Below are 26,071 nucleotides of genomic sequence, written 5' to 3'. Positions count from 1 at the left end.
TTGCTTTCCGAAACCCAATAAACCCCCCACCACAAAATAGAAGTAAAAAGGCAGTCAAGGAAGGCAATCCTAAGCAAGAATGCTGTGTGAGGGGTGGGATAACTTCAGGAAAGCTAAATTGGTGGAGCAACCATCTGATCTGCGGTTTTTCCTTCACATGTCATCACAGCACTTGACTTCCTACAAAAATGCCATAGGAACAGAAAAATAAAAGCAGTTCTAGCAAAGACCTTGGTGTGCTTTAAAAAAAATCCTAAATACATCTCAGTTCTTCCACCCTAGACTTGATATGCCCAGGCAATTGGCAAACAACTTGGGTCTGAGCATTTCCCCAGTGTTTGGAAAGGCACATGTTTTGTTTGTTCAACCCCTTGAGCAGCAGCAGTCAGCCTGCTCCAGCCTCCAGCAGGTCGTGCAAACACCTGCCGCTCTGCCCTGCGCTGCTCCAGTGCCTCCACTCTACCCGCTTCAGCAGGGGCCAGCCTGCTTAGCTTCCAGCAAGTCCCAAGTGCACTGCTCTGTGCCTCTCTAGCATCTTCACCTCCTCTGCCTCTGCCCTCACCCCTCGAGCAGCAGCCACCCAGAGTACAGGTACCAGGCCCACCAGCTGAGTCCTCCCTGTCACCTCAGTGCGCGCATGACGTGCCCAGCGGCCCAGGCCAGCCTAGATATGCGTGTGTGTGTGTGGGATTTTCTGCCTCCTCCACATGATGACCTCTGTGCGCATGTGCTCACAGAGCGGGCTCTGAGTGCCACCTCTGGCAAGCGTGACATAGGTTCGCCACCACTGCTATAGTGCATTAAGAGTGCATTATCCAACTTATGTGAAAGCAGCCTTGGTGTGTAAATTCAGTCAAGGCAAAAACAAAACAAAACAGCCATTCATGTAAACAAACAGCACTCTAAAACCCTTTTGTCCCCACAGTCCCTTAGTTCTCCTCGTTTTCCCCAAAAAAGACCTGTAAAGAATTATTGAAGGGACTTTGTTCAACTTTATATTGCGCCTATACTCTTGATAGATTATTATATATATATATATATAATGACTCAATTACATTTTCTACAGATCACTGAAGATGACAATTTCGTTGAAATATGTTTGGTCTACATTATTTTTCATCTAAATTTTTCTTATTTTAGTCTATATATTTATATATTTTTGGTCTTATTTTGTCTATATATTTTATGAATTAATCTCTCTCTCTGATTATACATGTTCTTGCAATATAGTTTATCTGTTCCTCAATTTTTTTTGGAGAGAGGGTTATTGCTACATATGAAATTGTAAGCAGTTTTTTATTCTTTTACTCATATCCTAAATAAAGTTTGAACCAGGGGAGGGGGTAAAACGTTCTTGCAAGCTGGTTTGAGTTTATAGTGGGCATCCTCATTTTATTGCCAAATCACAGACAAATGGTGAAGATGCTTCTCAGCACTTTCTAGTTCACCCAAGATTTTCAAAGTCATTCTAGAAGGTGAAAGATTGCGATCTCATGGCACATTTCTGCATTCACAGAAAAAATTGCTATGTCCCTTCCTTGAAACATCCTTAATGCTACCTCTAACCTATTTGCTCAGAATCATTAGGCCAAGACAACTTTGCCATAGGAGAGCGAAATAAATTTCCTTTGCCAAGAAGGACAGCAGAATCTTCATCTCGTGTTCTACCAAATACAGGATAAATCTGCTCACAGGAAAGCAACATCACACACTTTTAAATCCAAATCTAATGTTGCTTTTCTTGTGTAATAGGGTGCTAAAAAATTATTTGTGGCTTCCTGGTGCCCTCTAGTGGAGCAAAGGAACATGCATGTGGCTAGCCTGACAGCTTCACAAATGCTGTTGTCGACCCCCCCAACAAATCCTCCTTATTACATCATGAATTTTGATAAGCCCATTAGCCAGCCAAGCAACCAGGAGGAGAATGCCTTTCTCACTTGATGACTACACAATGAGGAGTAATATATTTTAATTTAAACACCATAAACCTATTGAGTGCTTAATTAACTTTAACTGTCTTTAGGGGAATGAAGCCAATTTGAGGGGGTCAAAAGGAGTTGTTTCAATATCAAACAGTTTTACATAGTCAATCCATTCATTCAGCCTTCAGCTACTGATTAACACACAAAATTAACATGTTAGTAAAAATTCATATTCCAGCCTCTAGGGAAATTAAGATGCACATGCACAGAGCATGATTAGCACAACTATTGTTTCCCCCCAACAATATAATTTAATGGGGTTTTAGAATTACAGAAAGAGAGCCTCAGTGCTGGTTTAAGTTGATTATTTGTTGCAAAGCTTTGATTTTTTTTAAGACAGAACATTGCAAGCCAAGAGGCAAGAACAGGGAGTCCCCATTTTAAAGGGATTTGGTTTGAGTGAGAAAGCAAATAGCAGGACTCCCAGGCATCATGCATCACTGTCTCACAAGGCATGTAACAGCCGTCTCCCAAGAGCAGTCCAGCTTTCTCCTTGCTTTTGGCAGCTTTCTCTGCTATCTCCCTCTGTGTGGTATCAGAGAGTTATTTTGCATTACCTCCTGTATTGTAGGGAACAATTTGCATAAGATTGCACTCACAGAGAATTATCCACCTTAATGTGCAAAATGCTATCCCAATGGTGCTCCATAAACAATAATAGCAAGCAGACTGGGAAATGAAACAAGTAGATTAAAAAGGGAAAATGTAGAAGGGCATTTATTGCAAAAATTTGGACTATAGTCGAGCCGGATGAAGAAGCTAGGTAATTGATCCCCTCCCCTCCCCCACCACCAAAAGGAAGACATTGGCTTGAATCCATCTCAGTCCATTTTCTGGACTGGTCCATGCAAATTGTTTTAAATCATAATCGCATTTATGGGTGAACATATATGGTTGCCACTGTACAGTACTGTAGAATAATATGGTAGTTACATTTCTTAGCTCTATACTCTGTGGTGTCACTGCCTGTCTCTAGATTGAACCCCCTGCCTTCATCAGAAGAAGTCTCATTGGATGGACTCAGCTCCTTCCTCCCAGGATGATAATCACCACAGGCCCCTGGCAGAATTATATTGAAGTCCCTCCACCATTCCCAGAGTCTGCATCTGAAGAAGATGTCTTATGGTCTGCTACTCAATGCATCCTGGAAACAGAGAGAATGTAAATGCAGTTTATTCACGTACCACTTAGGTGACCATTGTGATGCATCTGATGAAGTGATCAGTGGAAGCGTATGTCACAATAACTCTGGTACTCTGTGTGGATGCTGTGTTGCTTTTGCTGCAGTATTCAAACCCAGCAATCACTCTAGAAGAAGGTGGTCTGTGCACTGGATCCTTATCATTTGAAGGGAAGTGAAAAAAAGTCCCATGCATGTATATCTGTGACTGATAAAGATGTAAAGACATTCCTCAGGTAACCCACAGCAAAAGCAAGTAATGAATGCACCTAGGAAGAGAAGTAATTTTGGAATAAAATTCAGATGAACCTACCTGACAAGCCATTTCCAAAAAGCATTGTATCCATTTTGTCTTACTGTTTTAGCAACTGTTCTGTGTTAAGACATGAACTATTTATTACAGTTATGCAGTAGGTTGGACAGGGCCTTATTGCAGTGGGTCCCTGAGAGTAAAAGTTGCTCCCTCTTCATATTTACCTCTCTTCCTTTAAAGAACAACGCTGAGTAGATATCAATATTTACTGCATATCTGATTATTGGTTGCAAGTGAAGTGCCCCGAGTATCAGCTGAATGGTAGGCCTCATGAAAATTACTTTGCTTTTTTATTAGGTTTTGAGGGGATGAATGTAATTACAGTTGGTTCTAAAGCTTTATATAGAAGGTTATCATGATCATGTTAAATCCAAACACCCTGGTCAGTTCATCGGAAAGACTGGTGGTCTAACTATACATAATATGGGACAAGTGGCTGCCAGCAACCTGCACCTTCCCCTACCCACCCCCCAGCCATGTCTAGCATGATGTGTTGTCCACGTGACCACCACTTTCCTTCCCCCTCAAGTAGCAGTCCATACACTGGAAGAGGAAAATAAAAAGCTGAACATCATCAGTTAGTTGCTCAGAAAGACTAGACTATTAGAGACTATTGAAAGTTATTCATGTGTGAAAATCCCCCCCCCCAAACAGAATATCTAACATGCCAGATGAGAATCCTGTAGATCCTTCAAAAAGCCATCTGAGGCCCGCCATCCTTTATCCACAAATGGTTGCAACATAATTTCCACAGTAATGGTCTTGAGCTGGATGAGCACCTAGAATCAGAACAGAATGCTTATTTTTCTATTGAAAGACAAGACATAAAATCAAGATGACTGTGTAAAGAAGAGTAAAGAATTTGCAAAGGAAAACATTATTTGTATAACCAAGCCCAAAGAAACAGGTAAGCTCTCTTTTAGCATGTAGTATTCAGCCTATGGGAGAGCTGATGTGACTGTTAAACCAGCAGGTTGTAAACTAGACAATCAATGAAGATAAAGAGATTTCAGAGAAAGAAAATGACTTCTTCCTATTGGTATTCACCACAGGAAGATATAGAACAACCTTAACATTAGTCTTTGTGGTTACAAAAGATGAAAATGCTCCAAAAATGTAAAATGACACCATCACTTCCTGAGTTTCACACACCACAATTGAAGCATTGAACACCAGGGTGGTGGTCAATAGAACACACCCTTGGAATGGTCACGGTGGTCATCAAGTGGTTGAAGTAATGAGCAGGCTGTGAGTATTTTGTGCATGTCCTGCTTGGCAATTAATCGTTTGCCCTCCTTTACAACCAAGGATTCTGGCCTGAAGTAAAAGAAGTAGTAAATGTGACTGACTGTGATGGTGAGAAGCTAAACAGAGTGGTGATTATACTGATTTTTTAATAAATACTGGCCATTGATGTGACTGGCTGGCTTTGAATGGATTGTCCCCAAAAGTGCCATTTGCTTGATTTAAATAACCTAGACACTGCTATTCATCTCACAAATGAAAACTTGCAACTACCATATATGCTACATCACTTCCTGCCCCACCTTCATTGCAGATTTTTTTTCATTTTTAAATAGTGAATATGGTCTAGATATACCCTGTAGTTTGATGTGTGCATATCCTCTGTGGATGCCATCTATTTCCAATCCTTGTCTCTGTACATAATTGGCTAAAGGTTCGAATGTCCAAGGACAAACCCTTAGTCAATTAGCATGCAGGATCCACAGGTCTTTGCAGCCTGCAGAGCACCTGCTCCACAGCCCAGCAAAACTATCTCCCACCCCCTCCCACCCTCCCCAGCCACACTGGGCAAAGAGGCCCAGCAAAATATAACACAGCCCCTCCTGCTTTCCCCAGTTGCGCCTGACTGGCAAAACACTCCCTAGCCATCCGTTGCCACCCTCCCTCCATGCCTAGCCATCCCTTGGCACCCTCCCCAACCCCTAGCTTTCCCTTGCCACCCTCCCTCCACCTCTAGCCATCCCTTGCCATCCTCTCCAACCCCTTGCCACCCTCCCTCCACCCTCCCCACCCCTAGCAATTCCTTGCCACCCTCTCTAACCCCTACCCACCCATTGCCACCCTCTCCCCACCCCCTGCCACCCTCTCCCACCTCAGCCACACCTTTCAACCCTCCCCCACTTCCACACTCACCTTGTCACCCTCACCCACTCCTAGCCACACCTTTCAACCCCCCCACTGCAACACTCATCTTGCCACCCTCCCCACCTGTGGCCTTACCTTTCAACCCTTCCTCTACCCCAACACTCACCTTGTTGCCCTCCCCCTACCAAAGCCACTCCTCTCCACCCTCCCTGTATCCTCACCTTCCTATCGAGCCAAATCCAGATAAGTGGTGTGTCAAAAGAAAGGATGGGGTAGCCACTGCTCCAGCCCCAGTAAAGTCCACTGTGTGGGGAGATGTTGCTCTTCCACCCTTTGTTAGGGCCCATTGCATCACCCTTGCAATGGGCTTTGCTGCTAGTTGTATATAAAATGCCTAGCAAGTTGTAAAATCAAATGACACAAAACTTCCTCTCTTTTTCTGCTGATCCTTTAAGTGTATTGCTCACACACTCCACCTGTGAAAGGGATGTCTGTTTTTGAGAACCCAAGGGAATTTAACTGCAGTGGATTTTAAGTTGATTTACTGGAGTTTGTTACTTTAATGAGATGATTTAAGAAGTGCACTTTACAGCAAGCCCTATCATTGATTTTTATGCTAAGTACTACAATACAGTAAGCTCCATCTCCTTACATATGAGGGAAATACAAAAGACACATCCACTTTTCCCCATAAGGTATGTCTGGGATCAAATCTAGAGAGGCATCCATATATGTACATTCTAAATTTTGAGTTAGCTACATCACATTAGGTGACGAAACGGGCTCAGTTTATTGAATACACTGGTGCTCTTTTTTAGAAGCGAAAAGTGGGCAACTAATTTTTAACAAAGGCCATTATTTTATTAAACAAGATCTAGCAACAGTGACTCCACCCACTGATTCCTACAGAAGCTTGTTCCCATTATAAATAGTATAGTGACTCAGGAAGAGGTCTATGACCTCCCTCAGCTTTTCAAGCCCATTTTTTTTAACAAAAATTATTAAGAAATTAAAACAAGGTTTTGGGAAACTTGAATACATTCCAGCCAAAGGACCTAGAACAAGAGTTTGAATTTATACCCGCTCTTTTCAACTATAAGGAGTTTCAAAGTGATTTACAAACTCCTTCCCTTCCTCTCCCAACCTTGTGTGATAGGTGGGACTGAGAGAATTCTCAGAGAATTGTGACTAGCCCAGGGTCACCTAGCAGACTTCATGTGTAGGAGTAGGGAAACAAATCTGGTTCACCATATTAGAGTCCGTCACTCATTTTTAATTTCAAAGGGAACTTTGAGACTTATTATGCTTGAGAAAAGCAGGACATAAATCCAAACTCTGAGGTGGGAAATAGTAAGATGCACAATAAAAAGTCCTTGTGATCAGGGTTGATGGGAAACCTTGAGAACCACGGTTGGTGGGGCAGTTGGTCCTTTAGGGCAAAAGGGGCAGTGCCCCATCAAGCTTAGTTCTGTGCTGTTTGCCTCTTTTATAGTCAAATAACAGCTTTAACAAATGTGCTACCAGTCCATGTTTTGCAAGCTGTTGATCTATGCACCTGTGGTCCCCTTTACATGAAGTGTACATTCCCTTTGGGTTCGAGTCTCAATTACACACATTTCCCCCTCTTCAGAACTCACTGCACTCTTGCACCAGATTCTCCTTGCAGCTTCCTAAACCTGTGAAGGTGTGACTTTGCACTGTCCCTTCACAGGCAGAGTGAAGAAGAGCAGTGTGCATCCCATCTTTCTTTGGGTTTTTCCACTCTTCCCCACCTTTCCCTGCCCACACAGCAGCAGTTCTTCCTACTCTTCAGAGGGGATTTTTTTAATGCTGTAGGTCCATTATAGGAGTGATTGACCACATAAACCCATGGTTTTTGAGGTTTTTTTTAAAGGTTGCAGGAACCTCCCCAATGCAAGCCTGCAGAAACAATAAGAAGAGGGGGGCAAAATGGCAGCTTAGCTCAGTTGTCCATATATTTTGCAGACTGAAATGAAAAACATGGGAAAATCCCACTGCAAAGCAAACACCCATGCCTGATGGACAGCAGAGAATCTTTCTTGAGATCAGCTGAATTCTCCCCTACATTGAAAACTAGTGCTCTGTTTCTCCATTTTTCTTAAAGATACAGGCTCTTTTCTATACATACCTCATGGAAAAAATATAGAGAAAGGTGTTGGTATGCCTAAGTAAGTCTCAGTAGGTTTTATTGAAGTTAATGGGCTTAGAATGGAGTAACTCTATATAGGACTGCAGTCAGAAAGAATCTCCCCTCTCTTTGACGTGTCAGGCCAGTTCTATGCTTATTTATTTGGGAGGAAATCAAGCCCAGTAGGTTTTGTTCTAAATTAAGCTTGCATAGAACTTCAAGCTGCAGGTTTTTAAAAAAAATTAAGCTAAATACTTCTATGCACACAAAAAAAATTAAGTATAAAATTCAGAGAGAACCCTAATTAGGTGGTATCACCTAGTGGCTAGAGGTCTGGGTGTAGATAGAGGAGGTTGGAAGGGGTAAAGAGACCACATTATTTTCCCCTTAAGAGAATCAAAAATGACAGCGGGCAAGCCACCTGAACTTATCTCTTCTTGAATTTGTTTACATGTTATCTGTTAAGAAGCTGATTGCTGTATTTGAGTGTTCTTAGCATTGCAAGGGATAAAGATGAGGACAAAATCAGAGTTAGTTTGCTCTGGCTCTGCCCACTTTCTGCTGCCCTCCCTTTTGCCCCGTCAGCCCTATTGAGCACCAGCTGATACTAAGGGTTAAGCCTCTGGACTGTCACAATATTCCCATTAATGGTCCCATTCATATTTTAAAAGTATTCAGTGATTTAAAGTACAGAGTACTAAATTCTTGTTGAAATTGGACCAAAACATCTTCATCAATGAAAGATTTCTCAGGGAAAATAAAGTATTACTTGGGTGACCACAGAAATGAATGATTGTTTTTTAAAATCCGTGTGTTCACTTAGTGAGAAATAGTTAATATCCCAATGAAAAAGGACACACAGAACACATTTTTCTGTGGGTTTTTAATTCTTTGTCTCTTATTTTCATCAAGATGGGATTTGGCCATATCTACGGAATTTGTCATTTGAAATATCAGCTGCCAAAGCAGAGAAGATCAGTCTAGTAGAAGCACCTGGCTTCCTGGCACTTTCTTCGTGCAATTCTGGAGTGATGCCTGGGTCAGCATTTTCTCCATATTTCCTTTTTTAAAGCAGGAGATATCCATGCAAATGCATTCATATTTCACCCTGCAGCTCCCAGTCTGAATCTTGGCATTGAAAATAGATTGTAAAGCTTAACACTTAGCACTGACTAAAATTAAATGTTCTTTCTCTGTCTCTTGCAGACACACGCTCCTACTCTATCTCTTTTACAAACACACACACACACACACCGTTAGAGACCATCCTCAGTTTGGAGCATCCATGGCATAGTGCTTTTTACAATCTTTAGATGGTTCATCACCTGCACTGGTCTAGATGGAGGTAACCTTGTCACAGGAACCATGCACTTATAATTTCATGACTAGATAACTGCAATGTAGGCTGGTCTTGGCAGCTGCTGAGACATTTCACAATATGACAATCTGACAACTCGAGGTTAGGAAATTCCTGGAGATTTTGGAGGGGAGCAGTGCAAGAGTGGGGAGAGGATAGACCTCAGTGACAAATAATGCCATGAAGTCCCCCTCCAAAGGTGCCACTTTCTCCATGAGAACTGATCTCAGTTGCCTGGAAGTCAGTTGCAATTCCTGCAGATTTCCAAGTCTCACCTGGAGGTTAGCAACCATATGTGGCACCAGATTACTAACAGAAATATGCCAATTTGATCACATTATGTAAAGATTAGAAGATTTTTCCTGCTCACCAATATTGATGCATTCATTTGGAAAATTTCTGTCTTGCAGAAATTGTTCGAAGCAGCTTACAGAACAAAATATCATGGAGCACAGTGAAACCAAACTTTTACAATTTAAGCTCAGCTTTTTTTTAAAAAAGTAAACAACCATTGCAAAAAAACCCAATGTAAAGCCATGAGCAGCTTAAACAGTCTGAAAACAGCTGTCAGTCTAAAAAGCAGATTATAAAACTGATGTTAAAAATTACTCCCTTAACCATCAGAGTAAAAGCATTGGTCTGGTGTGTAAAAAAGAGTAGGGTAGGCACCAGGTGAACCTCAGAGGGAAGGGCATTCCACAGACACGCTTTCCAGAACTATCACATCTTCATGGTCTTAACTTTGAGATCTGCATAGGGAGCCAACATCTAGGAATCCCCATTTCCAGAAATTAAGCCAGAGGCAATTGCAGAGAGGACTTTTTCAGTGACAATGTCCCATTTATGGAACATCCTTTCCAGACAGATCTGGAGTCACTATAGACGCCTGTTAGTTTTTTGTAAGCACCAGGCTAATAGCTTTCTGATCTCCCAGACTTTTAATGCCTGAATCGTCTTTCTGTTGTTTTGCTGGCTTTTTAGGTTTTTTAAGTCTTTCAATTTTTGTTCTGCTTATATATGTTGACTAATTATTTGTTTCAAATTGATTGCAATTATTTGAGACTTCTAGAACATGGAAGGTATAACTTTTGTACATATACTCTCTAATTTTAACAGAGTGTGATAACTAGAATCCTCCACCCATTAACCTACACATCACACCCCCTTAAGTGCAAGGTACATCTTTGTGATCCTTAAGGCATTATAAGCAATTGCCCTAGTGCTTCCATGGAGAAAAGCAGCTTCGTGCAAAAGCATTTTCTCTTCCCCCATGCTCGGTGTGCCAATGTGTATGATTTATGCTACACTTTGAGTCACAGGAGCGCAAAATGTCAAGATAAATTGACTCTTGTCTAGGGACCTTGGGATGCACTAACTCTTCAACAGAGTTGATATGCTTTTTTGTATGTTCTATGGAAAAAATCTTCCCTGGGAGAACTTGCTTGCCAAGTTCTAAGAGTATTAGGGATTTATAATGGACTTTTAAAAGTTTCAACTTTAATCACTAGAGCTATAATTTTAAGAAAAGTGACAATGCTGAACAAATAGTTTCTTCTCTAAGAATTGCTCAAGTTAGGCCTTGAAATCATTTTCTAACTAACATCATATTTAACCATTCAGTCCACAGCCCTGCTAAACAGAAATATACAGATTTGCAAAATAAGGCCTGATTCAAAATGTATTGGTAGAGGTGTATTTAACAATACCACCTCAGTTTTCAAACTTTTCATATGAGGAGCTGAAAGTTTGAAATTATTCTTACACAAAAGTATCATAGATCCTTTCAAAACCTTTATACAAATTATTGTAAAGCTGATTTTAAATTTGATTGTTCCCTGACTTAAGGGACTCTGAGCTGGGTGGAAAGACAGTATAAACATGTTTTAAATAAATAAATATCCATGGGTAACAACATAGTTTGCCAGAGTGCTAATGGACCCAGGCTTCAACCCATATACTAAGTCCTTTCTTATCTCTCTTTTACCTATGAACTGATGGAGTCAGCAGCCATCTCTCTGGGTCACCTAAGCTACAAAAGTGTGCACAAAATGCATGATAGGAAAATCACAAATAAGTTATTTACTTTATTCTTTGACACAGAGGGTAGTATGAGGGCGTAAACTACTGCCAAACTGATAAAAATGCATTAGCAGTAAGATGGGACCTTCTAATTCACCTGCAAGCAAAGGGTTAACCTTATATGTTTAATATCCTACCTCATACAGGTATAATTGTGGCAAGGATCAAGCTTTTATGGTAACCTTAGTATGATGGAGCTGCTTCTTCAGAACACAACAGTATAAAAGCCATGCAAATGGAGATGAATGGAGCATAAGCCACTGAGGTAATTAAAAATGTATTTTCCATCTTCTAGTAATTGAATTGTGTACAAGCTGCAAGTTAATGAGGTCATCTACCCTCGAGCACTGACAGGAAAGCAGGAATAATTATCTTTCATTTTTTTCTTATGTAGCAATTAATTTTAACTATTCGCATATACCCCACACTCCCACTTCCCTCATTCCAGTCAGTCAAAGTCATAGCTAAGTGGAATTGACAAGCAATTGATATGGTGGAGGCACAAAGCTGCCGAGGCGAGTAAGATAATCAAGGGGCTGCAGCTGTTAAGGGCTAAACACTTCCAGGTGAATGTCACCTGAGATTTTGCATTCTGCCACTCGGAGGACTTGGGACATACAGTGGTGGCTGATAGTACATCTGGTGCCAGGTGAGCAGGGAGTGGATACTGCAAATTCAGGAATGGAACGGAAGGATGGACAGAGATTGATAAATGGACAAGACTTCAGAACAAAAGAACTTACCTTAGGTTTACATTCCACTGTCTAGTATCCTGGGATTCAACAAGTCAGTTACATGGAACAATCACATATCCTTGGCTCTGTATTTAGATGTAAAACAATGGCCATTAAACTGCAAAACCACAAGCAAGATGCTCTTAGCATAGGTCAGAGGTTCAAGGTTCACAAGAAGCTTGATATGAGTAGGTGCTAGTCATCCCACCTGTTGCAGTTTTGGGACCCTGCCAGCCAGACCCACATACTTCTTCAGTGCTGTAATGCCAGGATCATCTAGCCTGTTGGAATAGGCAATGTCCGGTGAACAAAGAAGAAGAGAAGACCCTGCAGAAGATATAAAGAAAACAAATGGATAGGTTGACAAAGTTAGCACCTGCTCTCCCGTTACATGTCATTCCTTGTCTGCCTACAGATTACTTCTCTCAGGACAACATCCTGCTTCTTCTCAAAAGTTCCACACTTCATCTCTCTTTCTCAGCTAGTGATATAGCTAGGACACTATCTCTGTCTCTCCTCTACACTATTAAGTATGCCAGTTCCTGAACAAAGCTCCATCTACCCTTTTCCTAGGTTGTGTACCTTTGCTGTATTCTGCCACAAGGGGTTATGGTTTCACAGATTAAGTGCATCTCTGGTTAAAGGTAGAAAAAAAATGCCGGAGGCTCTTAGGTGCCAGAGAGGCATGAACAAATAAGAACAAAGGAACAAAGATGGTGAGTTCCTGTTGGGCACAGCATGGTCACTGCACAGATAGGCTCACAGAGATCTACTATGAAATTTAGAGAAAAAGAATGAAGACCTATCTAATTGAAAAAGGAGTGTTATGCAGACTGACTATCAACTGAAGATGAGGAGCACCAGGCTGTGTGAACTCACGAGGCAATCAGGCAAAAAATTTGGTTACCTCAGACAGACAGGCTCATTGAAATGCCTACTGCTGAGTCTACATGGACAGGATTACAGTGGCTGTATGTGGAATCTTCATTAAGGAGCCATATATATCTTCAGAAATTATTGGTTAGCATGAGAATGCTAGAAAGTGAGAATCTCTGAAAATATCTTGACTGAATACTAGATTTAGTTGAACAGCTGAGGGTTGCAGGAAAGAAAATTCCAGATGACGATATGCTTGTATGAATTTTAAACAGACTGTTGAGAATATTGTCCATTCAAAGGTCGTCCATTCAAAGATCTGAGAATATTGCTCATGTAAAGATATGAGAATCTTGTCCATGTTCAAGTTAATTTATTCCTACAAGAAATTATCCATCAGTTAGAAGAATTCAATAGACAAGAGTTCAAAAGACCAGAGAATAGCCAAATGGCTCTGAATATAAATGACCAAGATGAGATAGTGTGCCACTTTTGTAGGAAATGAGGTCACATCAAGAGAAATTGTTCCTCAGGTGCTAAACAAAGAAAAGCCTTTTCCAAAGCAGGAGGGGCGAGCAGCAAAAAGGCTCCAATTAAAGTTAAGGAGCAAAGAAATGTTTTATATCATCACCATGAAGCACATAAGTTTGCATATGTATTATGATCTTTTTTTGAAACACTAGATAATGAAAGGAAGACAAAATATTACAAATGGAAACACCATTTGGGTTCAGGACATGTGCTCTGAGATAATAAAATGCAATATTCTCAGTGATGAAACCCAAGAACTCCTTTCATTAATTGCTTGCATGGGCCACAGCAAATAATCTTATCTCTTTAAGAGCATTGGCAAAGAAAAGAATTATAGCACCTTTTGGAAGCAGATGTTTAACCAGACAAAGAGGCAGGGCCGGAGCAAGGGGGAACTGTGCCCAGGGCACATGTGCACCCTATGACCCCACCACGTCCCCACCACACCCCTGCACCAGTGCACGCCCAGTGCATTGCGCAACTCACCCACCCCCGTCCCCTTGGTGCTACGCCACTGCAGAGAGGCAAGTTAATCACAGCTGGCATTGTGAACTAGGATTTGTACTCTCTTGAAGCTTATACTCAGAAAGCAAACTTTGCAAAGCAAAGGATTCACCAAAAATTGCTCCAGGGTGTGGCACCAGAGTTTGGGGCATAAGGACTGCAGCTATAGACTGCAGAGGAGGTAGTGAGGAAGTAAGACAAGAATGATACCTCATAAGTTATAAGCAGGAATTACAGTTCACCACTGAGGAAGTCTCTGCGAAACGTGACTCATAAACCATGGACTGCATTTTGGTCGGAGCCAGAAAAACAACCTTGTGGCTGAAGCCATGAAAACAACTTGATAACAGACTATTCATGACTCTTGTAGTGAGCCAATTAAGTGCAGCAACTTTTGTGCAGACTAAAAGACAGTTATTATCTGTACACTGCTTATACTCCTTTTTAGGAATTACCATCTCTAAAAGTTGGGAGACGTTTTGTTTGTTGACAAAATTATATCTCTTTCTGGTAGGCACAAGGCCACCATGTTCTTGTAATGTTTGTGTAATGTTTTTGATATGTAACACACGTTTCTATTAGAGCACCTATCACAATTAAAATTGCACTGCATTTTATCTCCTTTGTAATACCATTGTTGTCAGTGGGCATAGTGTCACAATTCTGTTATTAGTCAACTTGCAAGCTAGGATTTACATCAAGGCATGCAAATGTCCTGATGAAGAGAAGTGTGTATGCTGCTGTGATGGACTACACTGTTTGGATATGCTACGTGAATAGTGCCTGGGCTATCAAGTGTTAATTTATCCTCAGCAACAGAGAGCCTTGAATGACAGGCTACTCCAAGTAGGTGATTGGTTAATCTCAGGAGTGCTGAGAGGGTAAGTCTGTCAGCTAAAGGTTTTTGGTATTCAATTGAATTGAGGGCTTTTGGTTGAATACTTGCTGTCCACTTAACAGGGGTAGAACTCTGAGGTGAATGGAATTCCCTGGGCAGGCCTGGTTAAAGGGGCACAGGTGAAAATTAGATATATAGATAATGAGATCAGCACCTTCTCTCCTGTTAAGCATCATTCCTTGTCTTCCTCTAGTTCTTCTTCTTCTCAGAAGTTCCACAGTTAATCTCTCTCTCTCTCTCTCAGCTGCTGATGTAGTTAGGAAACTATCTCTGACTCTCCACTTCGCTATCAATTATGTTAGTTCTTGAAAGCTTTGTCTACATTTTAATCAGGTTGGGCATCTTGCTGTGTCATCCTACCAACAAAGCCAACATCATGCCTCCATTTATGTGTGCATACACACATACACAACATGAGCTGTGTTGAATAAATAAATAAAAGCAAAGGCATAATATGCCCTTTACAGGTAGATTTGACAAAGACCATCCCATCTTCTGAGCACCAATATTATTTATTTTCTTTTAGCGTTCAAACCACATACTTGGTTGGATGTGATTATCTTTGTGAACCTTGTTAGCATCCCCAACTATCATGTTGAGAATCAATTTTCAGAACATTTCAAACTGAGGAATTGTTTTAAAAGGGGATTCATTCAAAACATTTTCAAGCTGGAAATAAAACATTTTGAGGATGAAAGTGGATGAAACAATGTGGAACTCCATGGAGGAATCATTTTATTGCCTGCCTCAAAACGTGTTAAAGTGTCTGTGCGGAAAGGGCCAGCGTAATCAAGTTTCTTTTCACTTTTACACCTGTGTATTCAATTATACAAGCCTTGTTGTATTGTTCTTCATGTTGGAGGGCTTTCATGAGTTCAAGAAATGTTATTTAACTTAGCATTTATTTAACTTGTTCCTGATTTAGCCTCATAGAACCCACAAACACAGATTTATGTTTCTATCCAAGAAAAAATATATTGATAACAACAACCTTTATTTGGCCTTTAAAAATAGGTTCTAGAGCGTTGCCAGACAATTTTGAAATACAAATCAAGAGTACATTCAAAGCGCAGACAGGAAGACTGTATATAGCAGTATACATTACTTAGAAAGTTCTGTCACTTGTAAAAGAAATTTTGCTACTTTTTCCAAGAGCATGACATCTGTGTTGTTTAACAGAAGCTCCACAACAGAACAGTCAGTGTCACTTTCAGATTTGTCTAGGGCCAGCCTGGGAGAGAAATTCCTAATGCCCACATATCTTGGACAGTCAAGAATAATGTGAGCAAGAGTCTCCACTTGATTTTTACAGTGTGGACAAACCTGATCCTGGAGAGAAATATTAAGGACTGCAGCTTTAAATAAGTCTTCCGCAGGGAAAGCTTATTGTAGGTTATTTTAAGGCATGTGCAAGACTAGAGGGCCGTTCATGTGTGTTATGTGCCATCAAGTTGCTTTTTATTTATGAATCAATGTTCTCTGATTAACAGTCTTGGTCAGATCATGCAAACTAAGAGCTTTGGCTTCCTTAGTGAGTCAATCCACCTCATGGTGCATTTTCCTCTTTTCCTACTGTCTTCAATGTTTCCTAGCATTATTGTCTTTTCCAGAGAGTATTTTCTACTGACTAAAGTATAGTAGCCTCAGTTTAGTAATTTTAGCTTCTAGCAACATAATTACTAGATAAAACTTTTCTTGGATTGTACTTTATCAGGCTGGGAAGGAACATGAGGCGTGTTTGGTGTTCCATGTCAAAATTATGCCTGCTATATTTAAAAATAAATGTCTGGGAAAAGGCTAGGCTAAAAACTTTCGCTTTGAGTTAGGTTTTTATATATGCAAAGTTGTGGAGGGAATATACAAACATTGTAGATGCATAAATAATACGAAAATGTGATTATTTGATAACCATTCATAGATGTCAACATAATTTATTCTATCTTTTAAATGAGTTGATTATATAGGTTGATTATATATGTATATAGAGAAAATACATTTTTGCCCCCCTACTTAAAAAATGTAGATCTGGCCCTGGCAGCCAGGCTTTTTTGGAAGCTATCAAGGTTTTTTTAGTATGGCTTCTGGCCTGGTTTTGGTGCTAAAACAACTTTGTTCATTGTAGTGGATTATGGTGGATAATCTTTATACTTTGTTTCACATAAACATGTTAGTTCAGTCAGTTGAGGTGCAGTGGTTGAAAAAATGGTATGCTTCCACATTAGAATGTAGTTACAAACAAAAACGAGAGTTATTATTAATTTTTATGCCCTGCTGTTGTCAAAACCATTATTTTGTTCATCATTAAACACGATACTTTGATGCAAGAGAATTTGTGCCAAAATGTATTTTTACTTTCAGACTGATGGGGGGAGTAGCGCTAGCTAGGCACTAGGACCCAGGCAGAGCATTCTACAACAAAGAAGGTCCAGCATGCTTTGTTCTTTGGCAGAGGAATATACAATCTACGAACATCTTTATGTGAAACAGAGTATAGCGGGAAATGGGTTAGACCTATGAACACCAGCAAACCTAATATATGTGGCAGATCTACAGGCCCAGAGGCCAATAGAACCAAAATTCAGTTTTTTCCTGGTAAAGAAATATTTTTATTTGCTGATATTTTTTCTAACAATTTGGGGCTTTTGTCTCAGTGTTTGCTCTTTATCTGCCTTGGCCAATGCTTGTTCTATTTGTAGTAACTTTGGGCAGAATACTGTTGACCCCAAAGAAGGTCAACAGTCAGAGCTGCTGAGAATAGTTCAGGGAAATACAGTGGATTGGGGAGAGGAAGAGAAAGCATGAATGAGACACATGATACATCTGGTTATGACTTTAAAGAGAAAATTAAACATTTTGCCTTTCAGAGGAAAAAATGGACTCTTATCAATATTAGATGTAAGGGTTTAATGATTAAAGTTCTCTGAAGTAAGTCAAGTCATGTTGGGGAGTTAAGAAACGGTGGGATATAAAGAAGATTGTTGAAGAGTTTTGCACCCAGGGTTTTAAAATAGTCAAATGAATTCAAAAGGCTGTGTAAACTAACTTAACTTCCTGAAGCCTGGAATGCCAAATGTCACACACTGTTTTCTCCTTATGTATTTAAACCCTGTTGCTGTATAGTCATACTGCCCACAGAGAAAATGGCAGTTTCCCATCAAGCCCCACTTCCATTATATCTGCTTGTAATGACTTATATTATACAATCACCCCATGCAATTTCCACTTTTAACATGTTAGTAGGAATCAATGATGGGGGATGTGAACATCATGACATAGAAAGAAGAAAAAGAGTAGAAAAGGAGTCTCAAAGCAGCTTACAACCTCCTTCCCTTCCTCTCTCCACAAGAGAGACCTTGTGAGATAAGTGCAGCTGAGAGAGTTCTGAAAGAATTGTATCAGAGTTATCTCTGAATTGCCAAAACAGCCGAATTGAGCCCGATTGGGCCAATTCAACTTATATTCGGGCTAAATTCAAGTTGCCCGAATGCAAACCGAATTCAAATCCATTTGAATGCTGGAATACGAATTGCAATTTGGGCATTCAAATGGATTTGGGGGTGTTTAAAGGGAGTCCAGAGGCACCCTTCAAATCCAACTCCCCCTCCCAGGGGTGGATTTAAAGAGAGTCTCTGGGGTGCCTTTAAACAATGTGGAAAGTGTTGTTCTTCTGGCATGGATTGGGGTACAGGATTTAAAGGGAGCTCAGAGGCTCTCCCTTTAAATTTGGGTATACTGAATCAGAGTTCCAGCTGATTCGGCTATACCAATAATTTCACAGTTAAATCAAGCTGAATCCAATTTTTCCTGAATTTTTTTGGTATTGCTCAAGCTTAATTGTGACTAGCCCAAGGTAACTTCATGTGTAGGAGCAGAGAAACAACCACAGTTCACCAGATTAGAGTCTGCTGTACATGTGGAGTAGTGGGGAATCAAACACAGTTCTCTAGATTAAAGTCCACCACTCGTAATCACTATTAAACAAATTAGGTGTGTTCCTGAGTATCAATTTTATTTCTTTAATTAATTATAACATTATCTGCAGGTTGTATTTAAATCAGAAAATAATTGCCCATTTTTGCATAACTCCCAGGCATCAAGAATAAAGCTTCTAATTACCCAATCTGGGGTGGGGCGGGGGTGTGAAGGAAGTCGTGGAGGCAGTAGGGCCCTATGCCAACAGATTTGCACTCCCCAGAGCACTTACCCTGGTGGAGGGGCAAATCCACTGGTGGGCAGCCACCATGGCCCTCCACAATGGCCAGGCACTGTACAGAGTGCCATTTCAGCACTCCAGCACTCTTGCCAGCTCTGCCAGCCTAGCAGGGATGTTCCGGAGATGTGGCCAGCAGTGCAGCTGTTAGTTGGCTGTCACCCTGGCTTTTCCTCCCAGGACACTGGCACCTGGCACTTGGACTTTTGTTTGTTTTTTTGCCTCCCCGGGACCTCTGGAAGTGGTATGGCAGCAGTGCAGCAGCACCATCCCTGGCTGCCCTAGGGCTCTGGATTGGGCTGCCCAACAATCATGCAAATAAATGTTGGCAATGGATTATTTGGGACTGGGACTTCTGTTTCCAAAACATGAACTGCAGTACATTAAGGAACAATTTGCAGTATGTGTGCAAAAATTCAGATAGGCAGCTGTTTCTCAGTCATCCATTTAATTTTGCACATTCTTGCATACCTTTAACACACTTCAACAAGGCTGCACAGGTGCACTGAGCCTACCACTATACTCCAAAAGTACAAGAGGACAAATAATATGCTTCATTAGAAAACAGAAAGTTCTAGAGAGAGTCTGAACATGTCACCATTGTACTATTATCTAGAACTGCTAAGTTCACAGTCCAGACTAATGAATGGCTGAGTGATTTGCTCATTCTGTTTGCATTTTAAACGTACCAAAAAAAATCCAACTAAATGTTTTCAACAGACCTTAGAAGCCAAATATATGCAACTAATAGTATTTTTAACACAATGGCTTTCAACTGGGTTGAGAGAAAATTATATTATATTAAGCACATGAAATAGCATTGGCACAGCAATCTTCATTAGTATGGTGTGCTGGTATTGGATCACAGCCCCAACCTGGTGCTACAGTAGTTCCCTGACACACACACACACACACACCCAAAAATAGTACACTATTGCAGTGTCAGATACATATTTGTGCTATGGGCTGTGCCACTGGGGTGCTTCTCGTCATTGCTGCCGGCTCCACTACAACCTGAACTGCTTTCACACAGGGCAAGAAAAACTGCCCCACTGTGCAAGTAGCAGCACATGGAATAGCAAAGTGCATTCACATGTGTGATGGACTGCACTGGAAAAGTGTGTTTAAAAATGCAAGTGTGTCAAAAGTCATTGTTTACAAATCAGAGTGGGAAATAAATGCATAGAAACAGCTTAGAAACACCTGATTGAACAGGATAACCTGGTTTAACATAGAGAGAGAGAATAACTCCCTGACAAAAGAAAGTTTAAGTGCTTTTGGATCTGGATGTATTTGTGTGACCATCTAACTGCCTAACTGTGCTAAATTTAATTTCTCTGAGAAGTTCAGTCAGAGTGTGGGAGGTGGTGCCCCCACCATCTTTCACCCTGGTCTCTTCAGAGCCCAGCAGGCCCTATTACGGGACTCAGGAGGGAAGGGCAAAGTTGGAGGAGGAGGAATAGATGGAGGTGCACCCTTAGGTGCTGCCATCTCAACCCCCTCCAGCACCTCTTCTGCAATTTTATGGGTAGGGACCATTTCCCATGGCCCCCTGAAGCAAAGTTCACCAAACTTGTGTGCTATTGCCAGGATGGTCTCCTGAAGCCACCCTGAAAGTTCGGTGCCTCTACCTTGTAAATGCACAACCTACAGAAGAAGAAGAGTTGGATTTATATCCCCCCTTTCTCTCCTGTAAGGAGACTCAATGGGGCTTACAAACTCCTCTCCCTTCCCCTCCCCCCACTACAAACACCCTGTGAGGTAGGTGTGGCTGAGAGAGAACTGTGACTAGCCCAAGGTCACCCAGCTGGCATGTGTTGGAGTGCACAGGCTAATCTGAATTCCCCAGATAAGCTTCCACAGCTCAAGTGGCAGAGCTGGGAATCAAACCCAGTTCCTCCAGATTAGAGTACACCTGCTCTTAACCACTACACCCCTACTGCTCCACTATGCCACTGACACCCCCTGACATTCCCCATTGGTTATAATGGAGCCACGTCAGATCAGAGAATCTGCAAGGTTCTTCAGCAAGTTCTATGTTGGGAAAATTTCCCACCATAGACTTGCATGGGTGGAAAAAACAATTACTTTTTCCCACCATAGACTTAAATGGGGTTTGTTGTTATGCTCAGCTAGCTCTGTGCAGGAGATTTGGGGGGGGGGGCTCTGGTGGGTTTTTTGTTCTGGGTAGGGGCACCAAATTTCCTGCAGGGCTGCTGGTGAGTATCCTAAAAGAAACCAGACAACTTTGCTGAAATTTGGATGGTTGGGGACTCATTCTGTGGGCACCAGGTTCACCTTTAATTGGGTGCCCATAGCATTTGCCCCTCCCAAGCAAATTTCACTGAAGTTGGGTGGTTCCTTTGAGGAAACTCACCAGCAGCCCTGCAGAAAATTTGGTGCCCCCCCCCATTAAAATCGCTTACAGAGCCAAATGGGCCTAGCAGCAAATCTTACCCATCCCACACTTCCCATTGTTTCAAATGGAGGGAGGTGTGGTGGAATGGGCTTGCTTTGTCTGGCAGGCCCTATCCCGCTCTCTGCAGACCCCAGAAGTTGCCAACCTTTCCTGGGGAGGGCTAGCTTTCTCTCTGGGTAAACTGCTGCTACAACCTGATCATTTGAGGAATGTCTGCTGGGGAAGATCAGGATTTCCCACGTTCCTTTCCAACCATGAGGCCTCTGCCTCAGTTTCCCCCTTGGTTCCCCTCTCCTGGGTTCCAAAAGATAAATTGGAGGTCCTGGAGGAAAAGCTGCTCAGCCTCCTCTCTCTCCTGTTTAGATAGTGCATCCAAGACAGTGGAGCATACATGGCACAGAGAACTGTCCTCCACATCCAAGGTTTAAAAAGTATTTCTTAAAAAGAAAACGATTACCAGTATGTTTTAGCACAGCACCAGATGGAGCAAGGGTTTCCAAACAAAAGGAGATATAAACGCAAATCCCCTGTGCCTATCTCTTAACATACCCTAGCTAGGAGTTGTTGAACATAGGATAGGCATATAAAGCTTAGAAGGTTGCAATTCTCAAACAGTTCACTTTACCTGGTCCAAAAATGGCTGTGCCCTTCCCAGCTCAGGCAAGAGGTCTGCTCCTCCAACAGAAGGAAAGAAAGAAGAGACCTTGCCCCTCCACTCCCAGCAATTCATCAGATCCCAGACCCCACCCTCCTTTGACCTGGTCAGACTGGGTCAAGATATCATTTCCCCCTAGATCAAGTAAGCATTTCCTGATGTGTCTCTAGAATTTCTAAAGTCCTCCAAATCTATGATACCTGATGGGAGGAGGGGAGGAAAGAAAATGAAAAGGGAGGGGGGAGCCATTTCTCCACAGGGAGAAACTGGCATTTTTCTCTCCAGGAAAACAGCAGAGGCACACTTTCCCTTTCCTAATGCCTTCCATACCCACAACACCACCTCCACCTCTTAAAACGAAGCCACTGTACAGCAAAGCCTAATGAACAGGACAGAACTAGGTATACCACTGCAACATTTAACAATTCAAACACTGTCCAGCAGTGCAACCATACCAGATAAAGCCAGGGGATACGTTTGCCAGCCCTGACTTCTACCAAAGCATCCATAGCATCCATAGCATTATAGTACAGCAACATTCAACAACTGAGATACTGTCCAGTGGTGTAGCCATACCAGATCAAGCCAGGGGGCACATTTGCCAGCCCTGACTCCTACCAAAGCATCCACAGCACTACACTACAGCAATATTCAACAACACAGACACTAGTATGCACTCTGTTTACACACTGTGCACCCTGCTTACACACACCCAGAAATGTCCAATTAGCTCCAATGGAGCCTGGTCAGTTCAAAGGGAGAACCTGGGGAAATTTCTTGGAGTACCTGTCAGGGGCTCATTTTTTAAGCAAGTAGCACCAAAATTGCAGGGTGTCTTCAGGAGACATTCTTAATGATAATACCCAGGTTTGGTGAAGTTTGGTTCAGGGAGTGCAATTTTATGGGCCCTCAAAGGGCTAGCCCCCATCTCCTATTTGTTCCCATTGGAAACAATGGGAGATGGGGGCACCCCATTTGGGAGGTCCATAAAATTAGATCCCCTGTGCCACATTTTACCAAACCTGGGTGGTATCATGAAGAGACTCTCCTGCAGACATCCTGCAATTTTGGTGCTGCTAGCTTTAAAAATGCACCCTCTATCGTCCAAAAACCATAAAAACACTAAAAAATACCTAAAAATTCGAACACATCCAAATTCTTTTGAATTCGGGTTTACTGAATCAGATATTCAGCTTATTTGGCTTTAATTATAATTTTGAAGCCCAATAAAGACAAATCCAAATTTTACTGAATTTTTCAGTATTGCTCAAGCTTAGCTTCCTTCACTTTCTGAAAAGTTATATTGCTGAGTAAAATGCTTTCGTTTTACCTCATGCTGCCATCTAAGGCAGCTTAGTCCATGCACAAAGGCAGAAAATCTGACAAGTCTGATCAGAGAGTGGTTTTCCTGCCTCAGTGAGTTAGGACTGTGAGAGGGATTGGTCTCAACATGTGACATACTTGATGGCACCATTCCTCCCCACTCTCTTCTGGCTCATCAGATGGACACAGGAGTGCTGACCTGATAGCAAACTCCCCCTTTAGCCTGGTGACATGCTGCCATCCATAGCTAGCTTCTGCTGTTTTTTCCCTTTTTTAAAAGCCCTGGTAAAGGCTAAAATGGAGGGAGACTGCCAGAGTTGTATCACCATTTGGAAGGCAGCATTAGGCTCCACCCACCCTCTGGCTTGGCTGCAGACAGCATTTTCACATAGCCCCCCCCCCCCCCAGTAAAATCCCTGTTTGGAAATGGCCCTATGGTCTAGCTCATGTGAAAGTCAGTAAGCTCCCATGTGTGCTGAGGAATTTCAGGGTATAGTGATGTAGGAATGTCCTGTTATCTTAACATCCTTTATTGGCATTGATAATTACAATTACAGAGTGTTGCAGTTGGAATCACGTATTCTTAGAGGTATTATGAGAAACTTAGCTACCACTACCATTGTTTGCAAATGCTGAAAACTTAGAAGGTAGCATACTATTTCCCAATCATAAAAAAGCAAATCCTCTTTAAGCAGTGACTTGATAAATGTTCCTTAGAGGGGTACATAGAACTCACAATGTAGAAGCACATGTTCAGTTGCTTTTAGTTGTCTCAGTGAGCCAAGACAAAGTCTTTCACTATGTGGTGTGCATGAGTACCTACCCTGGAGGTACCTGTTGGGAGGATATTGAGGTAAGCCAACATGAAGGCTCATCAAAGCTGAGGAGATGTGAGATGGTGAAAATAAGAAGGGAGGATTCCATAAGAGGTGGTTATTTTGAGACTCAGCAGCAAGCAGACCATGCACACTTGGGAGATCATGGTTTGCCTTTCAATGTCCAATACTCTTTCCTTTAGCATCTTAAAGATGTGAGGTCATTCTGAAGTGTAGAGGGACTCCAAAGGGACATCTGTTGACTTGATCTTATAAGTGACGCGCTTGATCCACTTGGATTAAGAGGAGTCAGACAACATTGATCAAACATATCCCTGGCTTGGACATGAAATGGAGGCAGCCAGAATATTAAAGTAAGCAGCCACACCTTCATCTCCCAGAAATTTAGACTTGTTTCTAAACACAGGGTTGAGTAAGCAACACACCTGGCAATTCCTATCAAATGATAAAGTATGATTGGACTTGCTCAAGTCATGTAGAGGCATCACATATTCAAATGGGCACACTATAGAGTATTTGGGGAAGCAAATTGGCTTTGAAGACTCTAATAGTAGCTAGGATGGGCTGCTGTTGGTGCAGAAGAACCGGTTGCCTGCTACTGTTCTGTGCTTTGTGGAGTAGGTAGCCTATTTCAACTGAGATGTTCATTTGAGACTATGCTGAAAACAAACTCTTAAGTATTGGAATTGTTTCACTTGCTCTATGCTGTTCCCATTAATTCTCCATTTCTGGGGTTTTCAGGATTTGGAGAACACCAATATCTTGGATTTGTCAAAATTGATGGTAAGGATATTTTGTTCACAATAGCTGACAAACACCTGAAGGAGGTGATTAAGGCCTTTTTTCAATATGGGAAAGCAGTACAGCATCATCAGCATAGAGAAGTACAAGCATAGCCTGAAGTCCCAATTCGGGAAGTAGGCATTAACTTGCAGGAAGCTTATAGCAAGATTGTTTAAGAAGAGATTTAAAAGGTAGGGTGCTAATACGCAATCCTGCTTTATTGGAAGGGATTTCAGATGTTCGTTGGTCAAGGTTGCTATACCAAAAAGGGCAGCTGGTGTATAGTTTATGGATAAGAAAAAGTAAGCAGGGTCCCATGCCCATGATGGCCAGATTGTGCCATAGGAGCTTGTAGGAATGAGCTGATTTTTAAAATTCAGACCGTGCTGAATAAGTGAACGAATCACAAGCATAAACTAGTTATTGACAGTTATAGTACTGCATTTGGGCTAGGCAGCCCAGGTTCAAACCCTCTCACAACCATGAAATTCTCCAAGAATCTTAGACTAGTTAGTCTCTTTTGACCTAGATGTGCTTTAGAGTTGATATAGCGGGAAAAATTAGAGAATCCTATGAGCACCTGTGAGGAAGGGTCAAATAGAAATTTAGTTAATACTAATAATAGTAATGTTATATTCATAGACAAATAAATGGCATGCAAATATTAATGATACTTTTAAAAACAAACAAACCTTGATTTGGTTTGAGCTCTATGCCACTCCTGATCTCCACGTGAGCCCTACTCACTGGCACTGGGCAAGAACAAAAGCTGCTCCAAGATGCAACACAGAAGTAAATGGAATTTATATCCCAAGATACAACCAAGTCACAAACCCCAGAACACAAGCAGTTTTTGCTCTTGGTAAATTGTTCAGCAGCAGCATTTTAATTGATCATTGAACAGCAACATTGAGGCCATCTGGCAACATGGCTCAGTTGGTGAGCAATTTGATTAAGGTGGGTTGGGCTGGTATTGTTGTTTTAGAAGTTCTAACATCCTTGTTTCAAAACTAGGGGCAGCCTGATTTTACTGCAATAGCTGTAATTACTCCACCAAGTAGGCAGGTATCCTGGGTATCTACACCAGACATTAGCTGGCATGAACACATATTTTTCAACTTACAGATGGCTTC

The 26,071-nt window shown here is 41.6% G+C and overlaps 1 long non-coding RNA gene across 1 annotated transcript; it reads left to right on the top strand.

Annotated features, from left to right (window-relative positions):
• The first annotated feature begins 619 nt into the window (after positions 1 to 619).
• Positions 620 to 25,827, top strand: LOC125425753. The gene is made up of 4 exons (XR_007243440.1): positions 620 to 795; positions 4,152 to 4,157; positions 16,360 to 16,363; positions 25,817 to 25,827. It is a non-coding gene; the product is annotated as an uncharacterized LOC125425753 (long non-coding RNA).
• The last annotated feature ends 244 nt before the right edge of the window (positions 25,828 to 26,071 follow it).

This window comes from Sphaerodactylus townsendi, linkage group LG02, assembly GCF_021028975.2.
Source record: "Sphaerodactylus townsendi isolate TG3544 linkage group LG02, MPM_Stown_v2.3, whole genome shotgun sequence".
In the NCBI taxonomy this organism is placed as follows: domain Eukaryota; kingdom Metazoa; phylum Chordata; class Lepidosauria; order Squamata; family Sphaerodactylidae; genus Sphaerodactylus; species Sphaerodactylus townsendi.
Note: the sequence above shows the minus strand (reverse complement) of the source record. Positions and strands in the feature narration are given on the sequence as shown.